Genomic DNA, 8,974 nt, shown 5'->3' with positions numbered 1-8,974 from the left:
ACCTGCACTTTATTTAAATACGTTTTGTTCGCGTTGCATTCGACTGTGAAATCGCTCTCGGTTTTCATCTCAATGAACCAGACTGTGACCGCATTGTATCTGTCAGCGTGTAAGTGGCGAGGTTGGGGTCAGCACGGGTGGTTTTCAACTTTTGAAATCTCACCAATTACAGGAGAAAAGAGACATTGAATCAAACTGTCCCTGTCAGCGATGAATTGAATGAATATCGCTCCAAGCAGATCTGGACAATGCGCAGTGCAGCCGCACAGGAGTTCCAAATCCACCCTCTCGCCACTCGGCAATCGCATTAACTGAACTTTACTCTGACCCAGTGTCACCGCGCGGAAATCGAATGTTTGTCGGCCACATTTTTTCTTAACATCATAGTTACTGGTTTAATGGTGAAAACTGCCGTCAGCTTCATTGTAAGTGCAAGAGACAACTTTGTAGTCACCGTGCAGTGCCACAGACCCGCTCGTTGGACCTGCTCGTTTCATCTCCTCTCATTTTCACCACACCTGAATATTACTGGAATTGAGAATGGAGAATCACAGCTCGAAAAATCAATCCTCTCTGCCATGATGGGACGAAGACTTCCAACATACAGGTGTTTAATGGCAAGGTGAGTTTAATGTTCAGAAATGAGACAGCACAGATTTTCACTCGTGCAAACTTCACACCCTTTATTTTGGAAAAGTAAACTGATAGTGGAGAGATGTGATATTGATCGCGGCAACCTGAATTTTTAACTCGTTTAATCAATGATTCAAACACAAACGTGTCGTGTCTCTGTGGCGCAATCGGTTAGCGCGTTCGGCTGTTAACTGAAAGATTGGTGGTTCGAGCCCACCCAGGGACGGTAGGGGAACTTTTGCCTTAAGGTTCATAGTCTCGTGTTTCCTGGTTTCAAATATATGTTTTGTCTGCAAAAAAATGCACGGTTTCGATGGCCAGCTGAGCACGGCCGATCTTCCACCATTTCACCTGAGATTACCTTCACGGAAATCAGAATTCTTCTTGACAGACAAGGTCCAAAGATTGCAGAAGTGCCGCTTTACTCTGACATGGATGTTTCTGCAGTGAGCGACACCAGACTGTTTCCACAATAAATGTCAGTCCTTTTATTTTGGAAACTCAAAATTGTTTTCGCATTCCGAAGGGTTTCAGTTCATTTGTGAACTCCACCACTGACCCTGCTGAAGGTTGTAGGCTCAGGGAGTGGGACCTCCAGGAGTGGGCTGTAGGAAAGCTGGGTTTCGGCATCCTGACAAATATATGCCGAGGAACCAGAGGAAACCTTACGAAGGAACCGTCTGGGATTTTACCTGTTAGTTTAGGTCTCAGGGTGAATGATTCCTGACTCCCCGAACTGTCTTACATTTAACTCAGGTCAGATCAGGATGAATTCAGTTTACAGGAGGATAGTGTCAAATATCACCCACAATCGAGGGAGACAAAAGCAGCCATTGGAGATGCGACGAGATCATTGGAAAAGCAGAAGGTGCACAATTGTGGGAATAAAAGCAAACGCCTTTTCAGCTGCGTCAGGAGTCAGAAGACCGTTAAAGATAGTTTAGGTCCACTGAAAGGCAGTTCAGGGCAGATTCCCAGGCTATGGCAGAGCTGTTAAATGACTATTTCTCATCAGCCTACACTCCTGTGGATGATGCTCAGATTCCAGCTGTGGGATGTGCTGTCGACAATAACATCATAAATATTAAAATAGAAAGGGATGTCATCTTGGATAAAATACGAAATCTCAAAATAGATTGTGCTCCAGGTCCCGATGATATTCACCCACGGGTGTTTAAAGAGATGAGACGGGTGCTCTGTGAGCCCCTTGCGTGTATCTTCAACAGCTCAGTAGAGTCAGCGATTGTCTCCTGAGATTAGAAAATAGCTTACGTAGTTCCCATTTTCATTAAATGGGACAAATCAGAGCCAGGGAATGACAGGTCCATCGGTGTGACATCGATCAGAGGGAATATGCTTGAAGGGATCCGAAGAGATGCTGTTTATGACCACGGGGAAAGAGAAGGCGCCATTAGAGATCCTCAACACTGCTTCCGGGAAAGAAGGTCGTGTCTTGCAAACTTGCTTCAGTTTTTTGAAGAAGTTGCTGGGTTCGTGGATGAGGGTAATCCGCTTCACTTTGTCTATCTTAGGCTTGTCAAACTCATTTTGGATGATGAGCCTGATCCGATATTATGGCACTTGGCCTGGGCCACATTCAGCAAAAGTTATTAAACTAGAAATAGATGAAGATGAACGATATTGGTACTTACTTACGTTTAGATTTTATTTAATGCTACTGCTGCTCCCAATACCTGGCACCTCTTAGCTTGAACCATTGCATCAACATTTGGAGTAAATGACTGGGCTGTGTGATGTCTTGGATAAAAACATGAGGCCACTTGTCATTACAGAACTTTGGAAGTGATTTCCACAGTTTCACAACTCCCTGTGTAAAGAAGTTTCTCTTGATCACTGCATTAAAGCAGGAAGTAGGGGTTAAGGTTCGCTCCTCAGACTGGTAAAAGGTGGAAAGTGGTGTTCCACAAGGATCGGTGCTGGGACCACTGTTCACAATTTATGATGTGGAGATGCCGGTGATGGACCGAAAGCTTGTGGGATTAAAAATAAAATCGTTGGACTATAACTTGGTGTTGTAAAATTGTTTACAATTGTTAACCCCAGTCCATCACCGGCATCTCCACATCATGGCCACAATTTATATAAATGATTTGGACTCGGGAATCGGATGTACAATTTCAAAATTTACGGATGACACCAGTTTGGGGCGGGGTATAGCTGATACTGATGAAGACTACAAGAATATACAAGAAGACATTAATAAACTTGCAGAATGGGGGTGTAATTGGCAAATTAATTTTAATAAAGATGAGGATGAAGTGGAGCATTTTGGTCGCAAGAACAAGGAGGCCACATACTGCTTGTACAATAAGAGTGTATATGGGGTAGAAATGCAATGGAATCTGGGGACACAGATACACAAATCACTAAAATTAGTGATGCAGGTTAAAAAGGCCATAAAAAAGCAAACCAAGCACTCGGGTTCATTTCTAGAGGGATAGAATTGGAAAGTTATGTTAAACTTGTATAAAACCTTGATTAGACTACACTTGGGGTACTGTGAACAGTTCTGGTCTCCATATTATATGAAGGATATAGAGATACTGGAGAAGGTGCAAAAAGGATGTCACCATATAAGTGGTCGCTGGATTTGGTGTCTCTGTGCAACTGATCCCTGTATTTGGTGTCCCAATGTAAGTGGTCCCTGGATTTGATGTCTCTGTGCAAGTGGTCCCTATATTTGGTATCCCTGTCCACGTGTCCTTGGATTTGGTGTCTCAGTGTAAGTGTTTCGTGGATTTGGTGTCCCAGTGTAAGTGGTCCCTGGATTTGGTGTCCAAGTGTAAGTGGTCCCTGGATTTGGTGTCCAAATGTAAGTGGTCCTGGATTTGGTGTCTCAGTGTAAGTTGTTCCCGGATTTGGTGTCCCGTGTAAGTTGCCCTCGATTTGGTGTCACAGTGTTCGCGATCCCTTGTGTGTTGAGGCATCGCTCGTGGAATTTTTCTCCTCTTTTCACTTTTGCAAAAATTGTTGCCAGCTTATTAAAGCCATTAACTGGCTCTCGGGTAGGGCACAGAAAAAATGAGACCTCGTCAGTTTCCCTGAGAATGACAGGTCTGAATTCGAGTTAGAGAACATTTAGCAATTAAACCAGACTGGGCGGGTCGGGCCTGAGTTGCGACTTACGAACGGAAAAGTAGCGGCCAGTTTACCTCGCACCATGGGGAAGGGCTGAGCACTCGGGTTTCTGTATAATTTATTTATTATGTTTGTTGCCTCCCTGGCACCAACCTCGATGGGATGACAATGATTAATTTTCTGTTCGGAAATTCCGGCATTCAATGGCGGGGCATTTCCCCACAATCCCCCGCGCCTCAGAATGTGCCCTATCAATGACTACAGGAGAACCGTGCGCAGTGGCAGGACCGGGCCGTGCTCTGAGCATGAGCAGTGCGAGTGGTGGCGAAGGACTGAGGAGGAAGAGGCGATTCGGAGGCCGGTAGAAGACGGGGGAGGAATGGGACCTGTGGGTAGGCGGAGAAGCTTCACAAGCACCTGATCGCATCTTGAGGCCACAAATACGAGTTCACAGGCCCAGTGTTTGCACCTCGGTGACAGGCCCGACCCGCAGCCGTCCGAAAATCAGTGTGACTGGCCGCCATCTTGCGAGCGGAAGTCATGGTAGAATCTTGGCGCATGCGCGGCCATCTTGGCACAGGAACAATGAGTGGGCGGGGCTTCAGGGTCCCAGTGACCAGGAAAGAAAACCATTGCCTCATTTACTTTATTCTCACTCTGCCCACAGCGGTTGTAGAACTGAACCCAATCAGAGGAGAGGGAGGGAGAAAACTGGGAGTGGAGGGAAGAAATATTGGAGATGGTGGGATGGGTTTGTATTTCAGCACAGGGAGGAGGGAGAATGTGTGGGACGGGGATTGACGGCTTTGGCGGAAAAGAGAGGATGGAAAGTTCCATAGAAACTAGAATTGTCTGTTCCAAATTTCGATCCTTTATTTAGAGTGATGACTTTTGTAAACTTTTTCAGGGTATTAGAAGGGGAGGATTTGCAGACGGGAAATTCAAACCAAAGATCACATCAAGATCTGACAGAGTCACTCGATTCACTTGGACCTGAATATCATCGACCTTTGAATGTGGAAGGAGAAATATTTGTCTTTTCTGTCTGTGGGACAAGAATTCAAACATCAGTGTGACTGGAAAAGCACCGAGACACACACACCCGAGTGAGAGTGTTCCAGTGCACTGACTGTGGAAAGAGCTTTCACCAGTTACACAGTCTGAAAAAACACCGCACCATTCACAGCGGGGAGAAACCGCACACGTGTCCTGCGTGTGGACGAGGCTTCAACTGATCGTCCAACCTGGAGAGACACAAGGACACCCGCACCACGGAGAAACCGTGGAAATGTGGGGACTGTGGGAAGGAATTCAATTACCCATCAGAGCTGGAAACTCATCGACGCAGTCACACTGCAGCTCGGGATCAGTGCGGATCAGAGTGTCTGCGGGCCCATCTCTCCCTTCAGAGCCCACCAGTGCCGGGAAAAGAATGGAAATTTTACAGACATTACGTGTTCTGTAACTTCTCATGAAAACTAAAGTGTTTTTCACTCCGTGTCCAAAACTGTGTGGTCTCCCCTGGTGTGTCCACTTTCTGTGTTTATAAACACTTTGGTGTATTTCGTTCCGTGTCCATAACTGTGAAGTCTCCCCTGGTGTATTACCATTTTGTCTTGATAAAGAGTGTAAATTATTGACTGGGGGTTTGTGTGTTGGGGGTTTGAGGGTGAGCTCTGATTCCCGCTACCTGATGGATTCAATGGATGAAAGAATGAATGAGAGAGAGGCGCGATGTGGGAGACGGTATGATAGAAGAATGTGTCCACGAACCTTGTTAAAAGTGGCCCAAACACAAGATAATATTAAGATATCATCAGCAGAACATTAACATAACCTGAGTTCCGAGATCTGGTCGGGTCCCATTCCCCCGAGGTAAGGAATGAGCGGGAGAGGCAATTCCACCCGGTTTATGTTTGTTTTTTCCAAAGCAACGCCATACACTCTAACTTGGGATGGAGTCGATATAGCTTAGTTGAGAATCCAAAAATTTGTAAGTCCCCGGTTGAATCCCGAATTTCAGCAAAATTTCGTTGTTTGGATCTCGTTCTTTGGGTCGAATCTCGCATTAATTTACACAGAAATTTTAACCGGCGCTGGAGGCTTGGGGAAGGAGGAGAGAAGCATCAAGGATGAGAAATATTGATAGCATCTTTATTTAGCTTTATTTCTTTCTGCATTTTTCTCTGTTTTTTGCCTCTCTCAGCGCCGGCGAACATGTGATTTGAAGCATTTAATTCCTAAACTGATGCCTTTTCCTCATCTCCGCTCTGTCTGTTTCTAACTGCTTGTGATCATTAAAGGGAACAGGCCCCGAGTTAAACGTTTATCAGCAAACCGATAGAGAGATATCACAGCGGGAATAAAACTCGTTGCTTCACATTGTTAGATACTCAGTGACTCAGATTGTAATGTGTGTCAGTAAACATACCCGGATACTGAGTGACACGGATTGTAATGTGTGTCAGTAAACACACCCTGATACTGAGTGACTCAGATTGTAATGTGTGTCAGTAAACATACCCGGATACTGAGTGACTCAGATTGTAATGTGTGTCAGTAAACATACCCTGATACTTAGTGACACAGATTGTAATGTGTGTCAGTAAACACACCCTGATACTGAGTGACACAGATTGTAATGTGTGTCAGTAAACATACCCGGATACTGAGTGACACGGATTGTAATGTTTTTCAGTAAACATACCCGGATACTGCGTGACACGGATTGTAATGTGTGTCAGTAAACATACCCGGATACTGAGTGACACAGATTGTAATGTGTGTCAGTAAACATACCCGGATACTGAGTGTCACAGATTGCAATGTGTGTCAGTAAACATACCCGGACACTGAGTGACACAGGTTGTAATGTTTGTCAGAAAGCATACCTGGAAAAATGGTTCCGGAAATGGAAAAAAATGGAGAGATGGGAAAAGAGACAGACGGAAAGAGATGGAGACACGGAAAGGTGAGTGAGAAAAGAAGGATAAATGAAGAATGAATTTTTTTCTCCGTCCCAGGGGCAAAGATATATCAAACATTGCAATGAATGCTATTTCAAATGCAATTTCCTCTGACTTTTTGCGCGAATTTCCGTGTGACTCAAGTCCGGATTTTCAAAGTCACTAAAGTAATATCATTAATTACTAATGGCCCATACGGGGATCGAACCCGCGACCTTGGCGTTATTCGCACCACGCTCCAACCAACTGAGCTAACAGGCCATTTTTATTGTTTACGTCAGTCGGTTTGGGGCACGCATTGGGTGGTCTGTGTTTCACTTCTCACACTGCGTTATCCGGTTATTGCAGGAACATTGAACACACCACATCCCTTAAACATTGTTACTTGTTTCTGCATAAAACTGGCAAGGGTGTAAATCGAAATTAACAGATAAGGAGCACTTTAATGCGACAAATTTAATTCTGGTGATAATTATGTTCTGAACAGTGAAAAGCCCACCCCTGAAACACTGCCCCGCTGTTGAACCAGTGGGCAGGACCCTGAGGTCCTGCCAAAATCGTGTGCTGAGGTTTCCGTGGTGCAGTGCTTATCATGTTCGCCTTTTACGTGAAAAAGCTCGATTTCAGTTCCCGCATAAAAACATAGCATTGAGGAACTTGCTTCGGATAAACCCCCAAGCGTCAACTTGTGCTTGGAGAAGGGACAATTCTTGTTCCTTCCTGTTAACTTTAACAACGGCTGTACCAAATTCCAGGTGTCGTAAACTATCAACATTTGAAACCAGACCCTTAAAATGCAGTCTGGAAAGTGGAAAACGGTGAAAGTGCATCACATACAAAGCACAAAAACTTAATTAAAGTTTCATTATCCATGTTAGTATTTCCGTGATTCTTCAGCATAAAGTTATCGGTTACAACTATTATTCATCTTTCACAGAATTTCATCCGTTTCATGAATTAATTTAACAACGTTCATTGGTTACTGCAACCACAAGCTTTAGCTCGGTGAAATATTAATGTTGTTAATCATGCGATGTGATGTTTTTCTCTGGTACAATCATTTTGCGCGTTCGGCTCTTAACCCAAAATTTGATGGTCCGATGACCCCCAAGGGACGATACAATATCCCCGATTTCAATGCGTGTTTTCATTGTAAGAAAATGTACCATAAATGAATTTGATGAAACGTGACCAATATTGTTGACTTGAAATAGTTAGTGTGCAACTTGACATTGCACCACATCGGAATCCAAATTAAGATTCGGGGCCAGAAAAGCAGATGCATGCATGCATCTGTCTTCACCAAGGAAGAAGAAGCTGCCAGAGTCAGTAAAAGCGGAGGTCGTGGAGATGCTGGATGGGATAAAAATTGATAAAGAAGAGGTACTAGAAAGGCTGGCTGTACTTAACGTGGGTAAGTCACACGGTCCGGAGATATGGGGGTGGTGCCAGACGACTGGAAAACCTCAAATGTTACTCCCTTTTTAAAAACGTGTGCAAGGATAAACCCAGCAACTACAGGCCAGTCAGTTAAACCTCGGTGGTAGAGAAGCTTTAGGAAACGATAAATACGGGATAAAAATAACAGCCAGTTCGACAAGTGCAGATTAATAAAGGAAAGCCAACACGAATTTGTTAAAGGCAAATCTTGTTTAACTAACTTGATTGAGTTTTTCGATGAAGTAAAGTGCCACATAATAGGCTTGTCAGCAAAATTGAAGCCCATGGAATAAAAGCATGGATACTAAATTGGATAAATGACAGGAAACAGACAGTCGTGGTGAACGGATTTTTTTCGGACTGGAGGAATGTAGACAGTGTTGTTTTCCATGGGTCTGGACGAGGACCACTGCTTTTTGATATATATTAATGACTTGGACTTTGCCGTACAGGAACAATTTCAAAATTCATAGATAACACAAAACTAGGAATTGTAGTAAACAGTGAAGAGGATAATAATAGTCTTCAAGAGTACACAGACGGGCTGGTGGAATGGGCGGACACATGGCAGATAACATTTAATGCAGAGAAGTGCGAACTGATATATTTTGGCAGGAAGAATGAGGAGAGGCAATATAAACTAAATGATACAAATGAGGTGCGGGAATAGAGAGTCCTGGGGGCATATGTGCACACATCTTTGAAGGTGGCAGGACAGGCTGAGAACGTGGTCCTGGGCTTTATAAATAGAGGCATAGAGTACAAACTCAAGAAAGTTATGTTGAACCTTTATAAACACTGGTTCGGCCACAACCAGAGCATTGTGTCCAATTCTG

At 44.1% G+C, this 8,974-nt stretch overlaps 2 non-coding genes across 2 annotated transcripts; one reads left to right on the top strand and one right to left on the bottom strand.

Moving 5' to 3' along the window:
* Positions 1-785: 785 nt before the first annotated feature.
* On the top strand, positions 786-859 carry trnan-guu (transfer RNA asparagine (anticodon GUU)). Its single transcript has one exon. It is a non-coding gene; the product is annotated as a tRNA-Asn (tRNA).
* Positions 860-6,885: 6,026 nt separating this feature from the next.
* Positions 6,886-6,959, bottom strand: trnai-aau (transfer RNA isoleucine (anticodon AAU)). Its single transcript has one exon. It is a non-coding gene; the product is annotated as a tRNA-Ile (tRNA).
* Positions 6,960-8,974: the final 2,015 nt, after the last annotated feature.

The sequence above is a fragment of the Heptranchias perlo genome, chromosome 20 (assembly GCF_035084215.1).
Source record: "Heptranchias perlo isolate sHepPer1 chromosome 20, sHepPer1.hap1, whole genome shotgun sequence".
Classification (NCBI taxonomy): Eukaryota; Metazoa; Chordata; class Chondrichthyes; order Hexanchiformes; family Hexanchidae; genus Heptranchias; species Heptranchias perlo.
The sequence above is the reverse complement of the archived record's forward strand: the minus strand, read 5'-3'. Positions and strand labels throughout refer to the sequence as shown.